The sequence below is a fragment of the Enhydra lutris genome, unplaced genomic scaffold (assembly GCF_002288905.1).
Source record: "Enhydra lutris kenyoni isolate GAN:26980312 unplaced genomic scaffold, ASM228890v2 scaffoldscaffold28, whole genome shotgun sequence".
NCBI lineage: Eukaryota > Metazoa > Chordata > Mammalia > Carnivora > Mustelidae > Enhydra > Enhydra lutris.
Genome location: NW_019154112.1, coordinates 3,545,701 through 3,557,469, shown reverse-complemented (window position 1 = coordinate 3,557,469; position 11,769 = coordinate 3,545,701).

Genomic DNA, 11,769 nt, shown 5'->3' with positions numbered 1-11,769 from the left:
CATTTGCAAATATCTTCTCCCATTCTGTCAGTTGTCTTCTGGTTTTGTTAACTGTTTCCTTTGCTGTGCAAAAGCTTTTGATCTTGATGAAGATCATTTTTGCCCTTTCTTCCCTTGCCTTGGCAATGTTTCTAGGAAGAAGTTGCTGAGGCTGAGGTCAAAGAGGTTGCTGCCTGTGTTCTCCTCAAGGATTTGGATGGATTCCTGTCTCACACTGAGGTCTTTCATCCATTTGGAGTCTATTTTTGTGTGCGCTGTAAGGAAATGGTCCAGTTTCATTTTTCTACATGTGGCTCTCCAATTTTCCCAACACCATTTGTTGAAGAGACTGACTTTTCCACTGGACATTCTTTCCTGCTTTGTCAAAGATTAGTTGACCATAGAATTGAGGGTCCATTTCTGGGCTCTCTATTCTGTTCCATTGATGTATGTGTCTGTTTTTGTGCCAGTACCATACTGTCCTGATGATGACAGCTTTGTAATAGAGCTTGAAGTCTGGAATTGTGATGCTACCAAATTTGGCTTTCTTTTTCAACATTTTTCTGGCTATTCAGGGTCTTTTTTGGTTCCATATAAATTTTAGGATTATTTGTTCCATTTCTTTGAAAAAAATTGATGGTATTTTGATAGGAATTGCATTAAATGTGTAGATTGCTTTAGGTAGCATAGACATTTTCACGATATTTGTTCTTCCAATCCATGAGCATGGAACATTTTTCCATTTCTTTGTGTCTTCCTCAATTCCTTTCATGAGTGTTCTATAGTTTTCTGAGTACAGATCCTTTGCCTCTTTGGTTAGGTTCATTCCTGGGTATCTTATGGTTTTGGGTGCAATTGTAAATGGGATAGACTCCTTAATTTCTCTTTCTTCTGTCTTGTTGTTGGTGTAGAGAAATGCAACTGATTTCTGTGCATTGATTTTATACCCTGACAATTTCCTGAATTCCTGTATGAATTCTAGCAGTTTTGGAGTGGAATCTTTGGATTTTCCACATAAAGGACCATATCATCTGCAAAGAGTGAGAGTTTGACTTCTTCTTTGTTGATTTGGATGCTTTAATTTCTTTTTGTTGTCTGATTGCTGAGGCTAGGACTTCTAGTACTATGTTGAATAGCAGTGGTGATTGTGGACATCCCTGTCATGTGTTCTTGACCTTAGGGGAAAAGCTCTCAGTTTCTCCCCATTGAGAATGATATTCTCTGTGGGTTTTTCATAGATAGCTTTGATGATATTGAGGTATGTACCCACTAACCCTATACTTTGAAGAGTTTTGATCAAGAAAGGATGCTGTACTTTGTCAAATGCTTTTTCAGCATCTATTGAGAGTATCAATGGTTCTTGTTCATTCTTTTATTAATGTATCACATTGATTGATTTGTGGGTGTTGAACTAACCTTGCAGCCCAGGAATAAATCCCACTTGGTAGTGGTGAATAATCCTTTTAATGTGCTGTTGGATCCTTTTGGCTAGTATTTTGGTGAGAATTTTTGCATCCATGCTCATCAAGGATATTAGCTGTAATTCTCCTTTTTGATGGGGTCTTTGCCTGGTTTTGGGATCAAGATAATGCTGGCCTCATAAAATGAGTTTGGACGTTTTCCTTCCATTTCTAGTTTTTGGGACAGTTTCAGAATAGATATTAATTCCTCCTTAAATGTTTGGTAGAATTCCCCTGAGAAGCTGTCTGGCCCTGGGCTCTTGTTTGTTGGGCGATTTTTGATGACTGCTTCAATCTCCTTACTGGTATGGGTCTGTTCAGGTTTTCTATTTCTTTCTGGTTCAGTTTTGGTAGTTTATATGTCTCTAGGAATACATCCATTTCTTCTAGATTGTCAATTTGCTGGCATATAGTTGCTCATAAAATGTTCTTATAATTGTATTTCTTTGGTGTTTGTTGTGATCTCTCTTCTTCATTCATGATTTTGTTAATTTGGGTCCTTTCTCTTTTCTTTTTGATATGTCTGGCCAGGGCCTTATCAATCTTGTTAATTCTTTCAATGAACCAGCTCCTAGTTTTGTTGATTTGTTCTACCATTCTTTTGGTTTCTATTTCATTGATTTCTGCCCTGATCATTATTATTTCTGTTCTCCTGCTGGTTTTAGATTTTCTTTGGTGTTCTTTCTCTAATTCCTTTAAGTAAAGTTAGGTTGTATACTTGAGAACTTTCTTGTTTCTTGAGAAAGCATTGTATCACTATATACTTTCCTCTCAGGACCGCCTTTGCTGTGTCCCAAAGATTTTGAACAGTTGTGTTTTCATTTTCATTTGTGTCCATGAATTTTTTCAATTCTTCTTTAATTTCCTGGTTAACCCATTCATTCCTTAGTAGGATGTTCTTTAACCTCCATGTATTTGAATTCTTTCCAACTTTCCTATTGTGATTGAGTTCTAGCTTCAGAGCATTTTGGTCTGAAAATTTGTAGGGATGATCCCAGACTTTTGGTGCTAGTTGAGACCTGATTTGTGACCAAGTGTGTGATCTATTCTGGAGAATGTTCCATGTGCACTAGAGAAGAATGTGTATTCTGTTCTTTGGGAAGGAATGTCCTGAATATATCTGTGGTGTCCATCTGGTCCAGTATGTCATTTAAGCCCTTTATTTCCTTGTTGATCTCTTGCTTAGATGATCTGTCCATTTCAATGAAGGGAGGTATTAATGTCCCGTACTCTTATTGTATTATTGTCCATGTGTTTCTTTGATTTTGTTATTAATTGGTTTATATAATTGGCTGCTCCCATGTTAGAGGCATAGATATTTAAAATTGTTAGATCTTCTTGTTGGACAGACCTTTTGAGTATGATATAGTGTCCTTCCTCATCTCTTATTATAGTCCTTGGCTTAAGATCTAATTTATCTGATACAACGATGGCCACCCCAGTTTTCTTTTGATGCCTATTAGCATGGCAAGTTGTTTTCCATCCCCTCACTTTAAATCTAGAGGTGTCTTTTCATCTAAAATGAGTTTCTTGTAGACAGCACATTGATGGATTTTTTTTTCTTTCCATTCTGATACCCTGTGTCTTTTGATTGTGGCACTTAGCCCATTTACATTCAGGGTAACTAATGAAAGATATGGATTTAGTGCCCTTGTATTGCCTGTAATGTGACTGTTATTGTATATTGTCTCTGTTTGTTTCTGGTCTATTACTTTTAGATTCTCTCTTTGCTTAGAGGACCCCTTTCAATATTTCCTGTAGGACTGGTTTTTGGTGTTTGCAAATTGTTTTAATTTTTGTTTGTCCTGGAAGCTTTTTATCTTTCCTTCTTTTTTTCAATGACAGCCTAGCTGGATATAGTATTCTTGGCTGCATACTTTTCTCATTTAGTGCTCTGAATATATCCTGACAGTCCTTTCTGGCCTGCCAGCTCTCTGTCAATAAGTCTGCTGCCAATCTAGTATTTCCACCATTGTATCTTACAGGTCTCTTGTCCTGAACTGCTTTCAGGATTTTCTCTTTGTCACTAAGACTTGTAAGTTTTACTATTAGATGATGGGGGTGTTGACCTATTTTTATTGATTTTGAGAGGGTTTCTCTGTGCCTCCAGGATTCTGATGCTTGTTCCCTTTGCCATATTAGAGAAATTCTCTACGATAATTTGTTCCAATATACCTTCTGCCCCACCCTTTGTCTTCTTTTGGGATCCCAATTATTCTAATATTGTTTTATCTTATGGTATCACTTATCTCTCAAATTCTCTCCTCATGGTCCAGTAGTTGTTTGTCTCTCTTGCTCAGCTTCTTTATTCTCCAAAATTTGGTCTTCTATATCACTAATTCTCTCTTCTGCCTCATTTATCCTGTGGTAAGAGCCTCCAGTTTTTATTGCATGTCATTAATAACTTTTTTAATTTCAACTTGGTTAGATTTAGTTCTTTTACTTCTCCAGAAAGGGATTTTATTTCATCGGAAAGGGATTCTCTAATATCTTCCATGCCTTTTTTGAGCCCAGATAGCAGCTTGAAAATCATCATTTTGAACTCTAGTTCTGACATATTACCAATGTCTGTATTGATTAGGTCCCTAGCCGTTGGTACTACCTCTTGTTCTTTTTGTTGTTGTTGTGAGGTTTTCCATCTTGTCATTTTATCCAGATAAGAATAGATGAATGAGAAAAGAAAATACTAAAAGGGTGGCAAAGACCCCAGAAAAATATATGGTAAAGAAATTAGAAGAGACCCAAAACTGGGGGTAGAAGAAAGGGTGAAACCCCCCCCCACCCAAAATATATATTAGACTGGTGAATACAACAGAGCCACCCACTTGATTTTGGGTGTATACTGGTCTCTTAGAAGAAACTGCCTCCCAAACTTTTAAAGAAAGAAAAACTTATATATATACAAAAATAAGGATAAACACAATGTTAGTATATGTGCTGCTGAAGTGAGCACAAGGATAAATACCATGAAGGGATGGAATATGACTGTAAAGATGAAAATTTAAAAAGGTTCTAAAAAAGGAATTGATAAGATAAGTTAGTTGTAAAAGGGGAAAAAAGAGAGAATGTGATCAGGCTGGAGACTAGAACAAAGCCATGTGCTAGGTTTAGGGCATATTTTGATCTAGTAGGAGGAGATTATGCTGAGTGAAATAAGTCAAGCAGAGAGAGTCAATTATCATATGGTTTCACTTACTTATGGAGCATAAGGAATAACACAGAGGACATTGGGTGAAGGAGAGGAGAAGTGAGTTGTGGGAAATTGGAGGGGGGAGATGAACCATGAGAGACTGCATATTCTGGGAAACAAGCTGAGGGTTTTGGAGGGGAGGGGATAGGGGTTTGGAAGGGCCTGGTGGTGGGTATTAAGGAGGGCACATATTGCATGGAGCACTGGGTGTGGCACATAAACAATGAATCTCAGAACACTGAAAAAATAAAATTTAAAAATAAATAAATAAATAAATAAACAAACAAACAAAACTAAACCCCTCCAAAAGAAGAAATTGTATCCCAAAGTCTTAAAGAAAAGAAACCTATATTTAAACAAAAAATAAGGTTAAATACAATGAAAGGATAAAATATGATTATAACAATGAAAATTTAAAAAGATTTTTTAAAAAAGGTATCAGTAAAATAGTTAAAACCATTAAATGAGGAAAGAGGAAAAGTTAAAAAAATTGATTAAGAAAAAATAAAATTAAAAATATTTAACTTTGCAAGACTATAGAATCATGGGAAAAAAGGCATGAATTCTGTGTTGCTTTTCCCTGGCTCTGGAGATCTGCAGTTCTCCTTGATTGGTGAACTTAGTCTTGGCTGGATGTTCTTGCTGATCTTCTAGGGGAGGAACTTCTTGCAGTGATTCTCATATATTATTGTCCAAGGAGGAATTGCACCACACTTGCCAGGGACCAGGCTAGGCAATTTGCTCGGGTTCCTCTCAGTAGCTTTCGTTCCCTGAATGCTTTCTGTAGAGCTCTGGATGACGGGAATGAAAATGGTCACCTCCCAATCTCTGGCCCAGAGGAGCTGAGAGCTCAGGGCCTCATTCCTCAGTGCGCGCTCAGAGAAAAGCAGTCAATCCCTCCCATCTCCCTGGTCTCTGGCCATGCTCCGTGCTCATCGGGCCTATGACTGAGCATTTCTATCTCTGGTGCATGTCCATGTTTGGAGTCTCCAAACCCAGCAGATTCCTGCCAGTGCACTCCCCTGCCACTCCTCCTGGAAGAGGAAGGAGGGAGTCTCCCCAGATCTGTCACTTGTGGGGTCCCTGCTCAAAGAGCAGTGGTCTGACTGTGCCTCTGATCACAGTTTAAGGTAACCTGGAACTGAGAACCCCTCCTTGGCTCCATCTCTGTAGCTGGCTTCCCCGCTCCTATACCTGGCAGCTTTGCCACACTCAGCTCCTTGGTCTTTCTGTGATCCCACAGGTCCTGAGACCACACTGTCTCCAAGAGGGCTCCACCCCTGCTTAGCCTCTGGAGCAATGTCCCTCCATAGAGCAGACTTCTAAAAGTTTCAATTTTGTGCTCTGCTGCTCCACCACTTGCTGGGATCTGGCCCCTCCCCCCACGGTCTATCTTCCCATCACTTTGGATTCACTTCTCCGCATGTCCTACCTTCCAGAAAGTTGTCGATTTTCTGTTCCTAGAATTGCTGCTCTTCTTCTCCTCTATCTCCTGTTGAGTTTGCAGGTTTTTGGAATGGTTTGATAACTATCTAGCTGAGTGCCTGGGACCTAATGATATTTTGGTCTCTTACTCCTCCACCATCTTTCTTCCTCCCTCCAGGTCAGAATTTCTATGTCAGAATTTGGGAACTTATCTTAAAGAAAAAGTTTTCAGAGAAGTCAGTTGTTTAAATAACAAAGGGGCCACAAAATAAAAAAAATATCTAAACCATGGCTACATTATTAGCCAGAGAAAACATGCTTTCTAATAATCAAAGAAGAAAATAACATAGAGACTATTAAAAATTTTAAGCTTCTCCAGAAATAAGGACCTTATTGCTGATACAAATTCTAAGTAATGAAAAACACAGAAGCACAACAAGAATCAGTTCTATAGGCAGTTGATTCTGTCATGGCAGTTAGTTTATTTTCCTTCCAGAACAGGAGTTAAACACTAAATTCTTTTGACTGTCAACATTTCCAACATTTTTTTTCCTTCAGTGCTATTGTTGATACTAATTTCAAAAATGTTAATCTTGACCATGTTCTTTCCAGTTTCATCTTATAATTGATTTCTGGATTCATATCATTGTGGTGGGAAAAGATGCTGGATATGATTTTATTCTTCTTAAGTTTATTAAGGCTTGTTTTTGTGGCATCACACATGATATGTCTTGAGGAATGTTCCAAGTGACCTTGAGGAGAATGTGTATTCTGTTGCTTTTGGATGGAAAGTTTTGTATATATCTGATAGATCCTAATGCGGTCATTTAAGGTCGTAGTTTCTTTATTCGTTTTCTGTCTGAATGTTCTATCCATTGATGAAAGTGGGATATTAAATCCTCTACCATTATTGTATTGTTATATATTTCTTTCTTTAGATCTGTTAATATTTGCTTTATATATTTAGGTGCTCCTATGTAGGATATATAAATACTTAATAAATATTATATCCTTTTATCATCATGTAATGTCCTTCTTTGCCTCTTGTTACAATCTTTGTTTTAAAGTCTATTTTGTCAATTTAAGTATAGTTTCCCCAGCTTTCTTTTGATTTCTATCTTCATGGAATATCTTTTTCCATCCCTCCATTTTCAATATGTGTGTGTACTTACATCTGAAGCAAGTCTCTTGTAGGCAGCATGTAGATAGGTCTTATATTTTTATCTATTTAGCCATTACATCTTTGGAGAATTTAGTCCACTTACATTTAAAGTAATTATTTATAGGTATGTATTTATTGTCATTTTGTTGATTCCTGGATGCTTTGTAATTCCTTTGTTCCTTTCTCCTTCTCTTGCTCTCTTCCTTTGTGGGTTTTAGACTTCTTTAGTTGTATGCTTAGATTTTTTTCATTATCTTTGTGTACCTATTATAGGTCTTTGCTTGGTGGTTACTATGGGGCTTACCTATAACAACTTAAACTCTGTATTTTAAGTTCATAACTTTGAACTAAAGTTCTAAATTTTACACTTCCTCCATGTTTCATGTTTCTGATATTACTTTTTTATCTTAGGCAACCCTTAACTAATTATTATAGTTACAGGTATTTTTACTACTTGTGTCTTCTAATCTTTATTTTAGCTTCATAAGCTGTGTATTAATCCACTGCTATTAATATATATTTACTTTTACCAGTGAAATTTATATTTTCATGTTTTCTTATTACTAAGAGTGCTCCTTTTTTTCTTTCAATTCTAAATAATAACTTTGCTGAGTATTCTTGGTTGGAAATCCTTTTTCTTATGACACTCTGAATATATTGCTCCACTCCCTCTTTAAAGTTTCTACTGAAAAATCTGCTGATAATTTTATGAAGGTTTCCTTGAAGGTAACAAGCTTTTAATTTTATTTTATTTTTTGTTGCATTTAAGATTCTCTTTTTGTTTTTAACTTTTGATATTTAATTATATTGTATCTTGGTGTGGGGCTGTTTGGGTTTATCTTATTTGGAACTGTCTGGGCATTCTGGATCTGGATATCTGTTTCCTTTCTCAGATTAGAGAAGTTTTCAGCCATTATTTCTACAGATAAGTTTTCTGTCCCTTTCTCTCTCTTCTTCTGGGATTCCTATAAGGTGAAAGTTAGCGTCCTCATTGTTGTTCCACAAATCCTTTAACTTTCCTTTCCCTTTTCTTTCTTTCTTCCTTTCCTTTCTTTTTCTTTCTATCTTTTTCTCCTCCTTCTCCTCTCATTGGGTGAGTTTCTCTGTCATGCCTTTTTGCTCATTCATCCTTTCTTCTGCTCCATCTAGTCTGCTGTTGAACCCCTTTAGTGTATTTTTTTTTAATTTCAGTTATTATATTCTTCAGTTCTGTGACTTCTGTTTGGAACTCTTTTATATTTTATATTTCTTTGTTGATATTCTCACTGTGTTCAGCCATTCTTCTCCTGAGTTCAGTGAGTATCATTGTAATTATTACTTTGTATTGTTCTTCAGGTAAATTACTTATGTCAATTTCAATAAGTTTTTCTCTTATCTTTTTGTTTTGTTTGCAACACATTCCTGTGTTTCTTCATTTTGCTTGACTCTCTGTGTTGGTTTCTATGCATTAGATGAAAGAGCCTCCTACCCCGGTCTTGAAGGGTTGGCCTTGTGTAGAAGTAAACCTCATTGTTCAACTCTGCCCTCGCTCTTGGTTGTCTTTCAAATCGTTGTGATTGTCCACACAGACTGTTTTATTTTAATAACTCCCAATAGTTGAAGGTGTATCAAGACCTCCACAAGGGGAGGATCTCATAGCACCTAGATTCAGGTTGATTGGAAGCCAGCTTCTTAGACAGCAGCTTGTATAGAATGCAAATGTATACAGTCCTGTGCATGCAAGTGCAAGCCCCAGTGTCCCCAGATCCCTCAGGCTATCTGGAGGTGAGAAGGAGAGCACAAGGGTAATGCCTGCCTTTTGAGATCTCAAGAAAGGTTTACAGTTAGCCCTTAGATGTGTGTTTAATTAGATATCTTCTCTTCAGTTTACAGCTATAGTGATAAGCTTATAGTCCTGTTTTGCAGAATAATTAAGCTCCTGTGTCTGTCACTTCTTGCTATTTCTTGAGGGTGGGAGCTATTTGAGAACCCTTTCTTTGTTGGTTACAGTTCTGTCATAGCTGCAAGCTTAAGACCAGCTAGCCACCAGAGCCAGGTGATGTAGAGTTTTCCCCTGGTGGCAGCGACAAAAAGCAGGGTACCAAAGAAGGGCAAAAGCTTCTTTTTGTAAGATACTGGTGAGCTATAATGAGGTGAAGGGAGAGCACAAAGATTGCAACAACTGATCTCTGTTCCCTGAGAATACCTCTGTATCACTGTATAAGTGTGCCAAACCCTCAGGCCAAATTTACAGCCAAGCAAATAGGCCTCTTTGTCAGAAAGTGGGGTGGGGGCAGGGGGGATGTGTTTCAGTCTGCTATCTATGCAGGGTCTGGGAGCATTAGTCTGCCAAGAACTGTCTCTTGGTCCTATGCAAACCTGAGACACAAATCCCACTGCCCTTGGAGTCAGGTGATTAAGGGGCAACTTTTTGGGTGGCAGCTGCAAAAACCAGGTCACCATGCATATGTAGAAACTCTCCTTTGGGAGATATTAGTACTGTAGAACATAGCAGAAGGATAGCACAATGATGGTGTGCTATGGTGATAGCACATTGGTAAAAGCAAAGTGGAGAGGAGTGCAAGGATGAGACATCCCATGAGAAAAGAAATGATAAGGAAAAAAATGATAAGAAAACAAGAAGAAAAGAAAAAAGGCCCCCTCCCCCCCAAAAAAAAGAAAGAAAAGAAAAGGGGAATAAAAAAAGACTGCACCTGCTGGCTTTTTAGCAAGGCAGAGGGAGTGTAGAAAGATGGTGTTCACAAGCATCGGTACTCAGGGAGTGTTCCAGCAGGCACCTGTCCCTCAGACCAAAACTTAATATTAAAATGAGTCTCTTTCACATAAAGTCAGGGCATTGTGCTGGATCCTGGGGCAGATGAGTCTGCATGGGCCCTTTAAGAGCTGTTCCTTCTGTAGGACTGCTGACAACACTGATCCCTTCTGTGGCCCTCCATCTTGTTTCTCCTCTCATGGCCCCTCTTGGGGTTGAGAGTTCAGGCCTTGGAGGTTAGTGTATACTCTGACAGGAATGCGGGGAAGGCTTGCTCTGCTCTTCTGTAAAGTTGCTTAGATATCTTCTTGTAAAGTTAACATAGTCACTACCCCCCTCCCTTTTCTGGCACACAGTTGCCACCAGAGGGCTGCTAAAGGTTAGGACATTTTGACCTTACCACAGAGCCCTCTGCACCACCTCTAGCTCTGTAAAATCTGTGGGGTAAGATCCAGACTTAGCAGACAATAGCTGCACAGCACCTGGATCGTTGCCCACCCGATCCCCCCTCAGTAAGTTACCTGAATAAAACCTGCATGAACTGTATGGAGTCACGTGCCTCATTTTCCTGGTCTCTCAGTGTCTTCTCAGTTTGGAGGATAATTTGCCATCCCTCTTTCACCCTCAGACACAGAGTTTGCCACAGCCCCATCAGTCTTCAAAACCAGATGCTTTGGGGGTTTGTCTCTCAGGTGCTGGTCTTAAAAGTTGGGGTGCCTGATGTGGGGTATAAGCCCTTTAGTCCTCAGAGAAAAACTTTGGATTCTGAGTTCTCTCTTGCTGAGGCTGCCTGGGCCATGGGGTTTATGGTGAAACTGTGTCTTATCCTTTCCTACCTGCTTCCATGGGTCTTCCCCCTCTTTGACCTGTATAAAGGGGTCTGCCAGTTTTTTAAGTTTTTTTTTTTTTTTTTTCTTTTCAGAGGAAAATGCTGCACCTATAGCTACAGACTCAGTGTGTCTGTGGGAAGAAGTGAGTTTAGGATCTCCCCATGTCACCATTTTGAACCGGAACCTGCGTTTCTTATATTTGTTGTCCTCTTTTACATCTCATGGTGTGAAGAAACTTGTGTGTTTGTGTTTGAGAACACTGAGACATAGAACACTGTCACGATATGGGTCATCAAGGGTTTCCTTCACTTCAGAAAAGCATGCTGAATTACAGAATGCAGAAACCCTCCCCGCCCCCCACAAAACAAAACAAAACACCAAAAAAAAACCAGGGCAGGAAGCAAGGAAATCTTCAGATTCATAGGTAACTAAAATTCAGAAATATAAATGAAAACCATGATTATAATGTGATCCTCCCTTTGTCTCTTTTTTTTTAAAATACTCCTTTTCCTTGAAACTATGTGAAGTAGATGATTTTCACTCCATGTTTATTTGAGAAAAGCTTATGAAGACATGTGAGCAGAAGGTGAGTTCCCATGCAAGGGAGGCAGGAAGGGCTGTACAGAAGGGGACCAGGAGAGAAGAAAGATGGGGTCCTGCAGTCACACTGGGGCTTCCAGGTCAAGGACAGAGCAGAGGGAGCCATAGGGAGGACAGGTGCTGCAGGGTCGCTGAAGCTGGGTCAATCAGATCCTAAGAAGGCACTGTATTTGTGGAGGAATGATGTAAGGACCTATTTTATATTTCTATTTTAGCCAGAGGCTTCCATTGAAGTTAAACAATAACTTTGTTGTTTAACCCTTAAACTGTCCCTGCTCCCCTTCCCCCAAGGGACTTAAAAACAAGTCCCAGAAACCAGCTCCAGGTGTGAAGGCCAAGAAAAACAAGGCTGTACCCACCTCGAGTCTAGC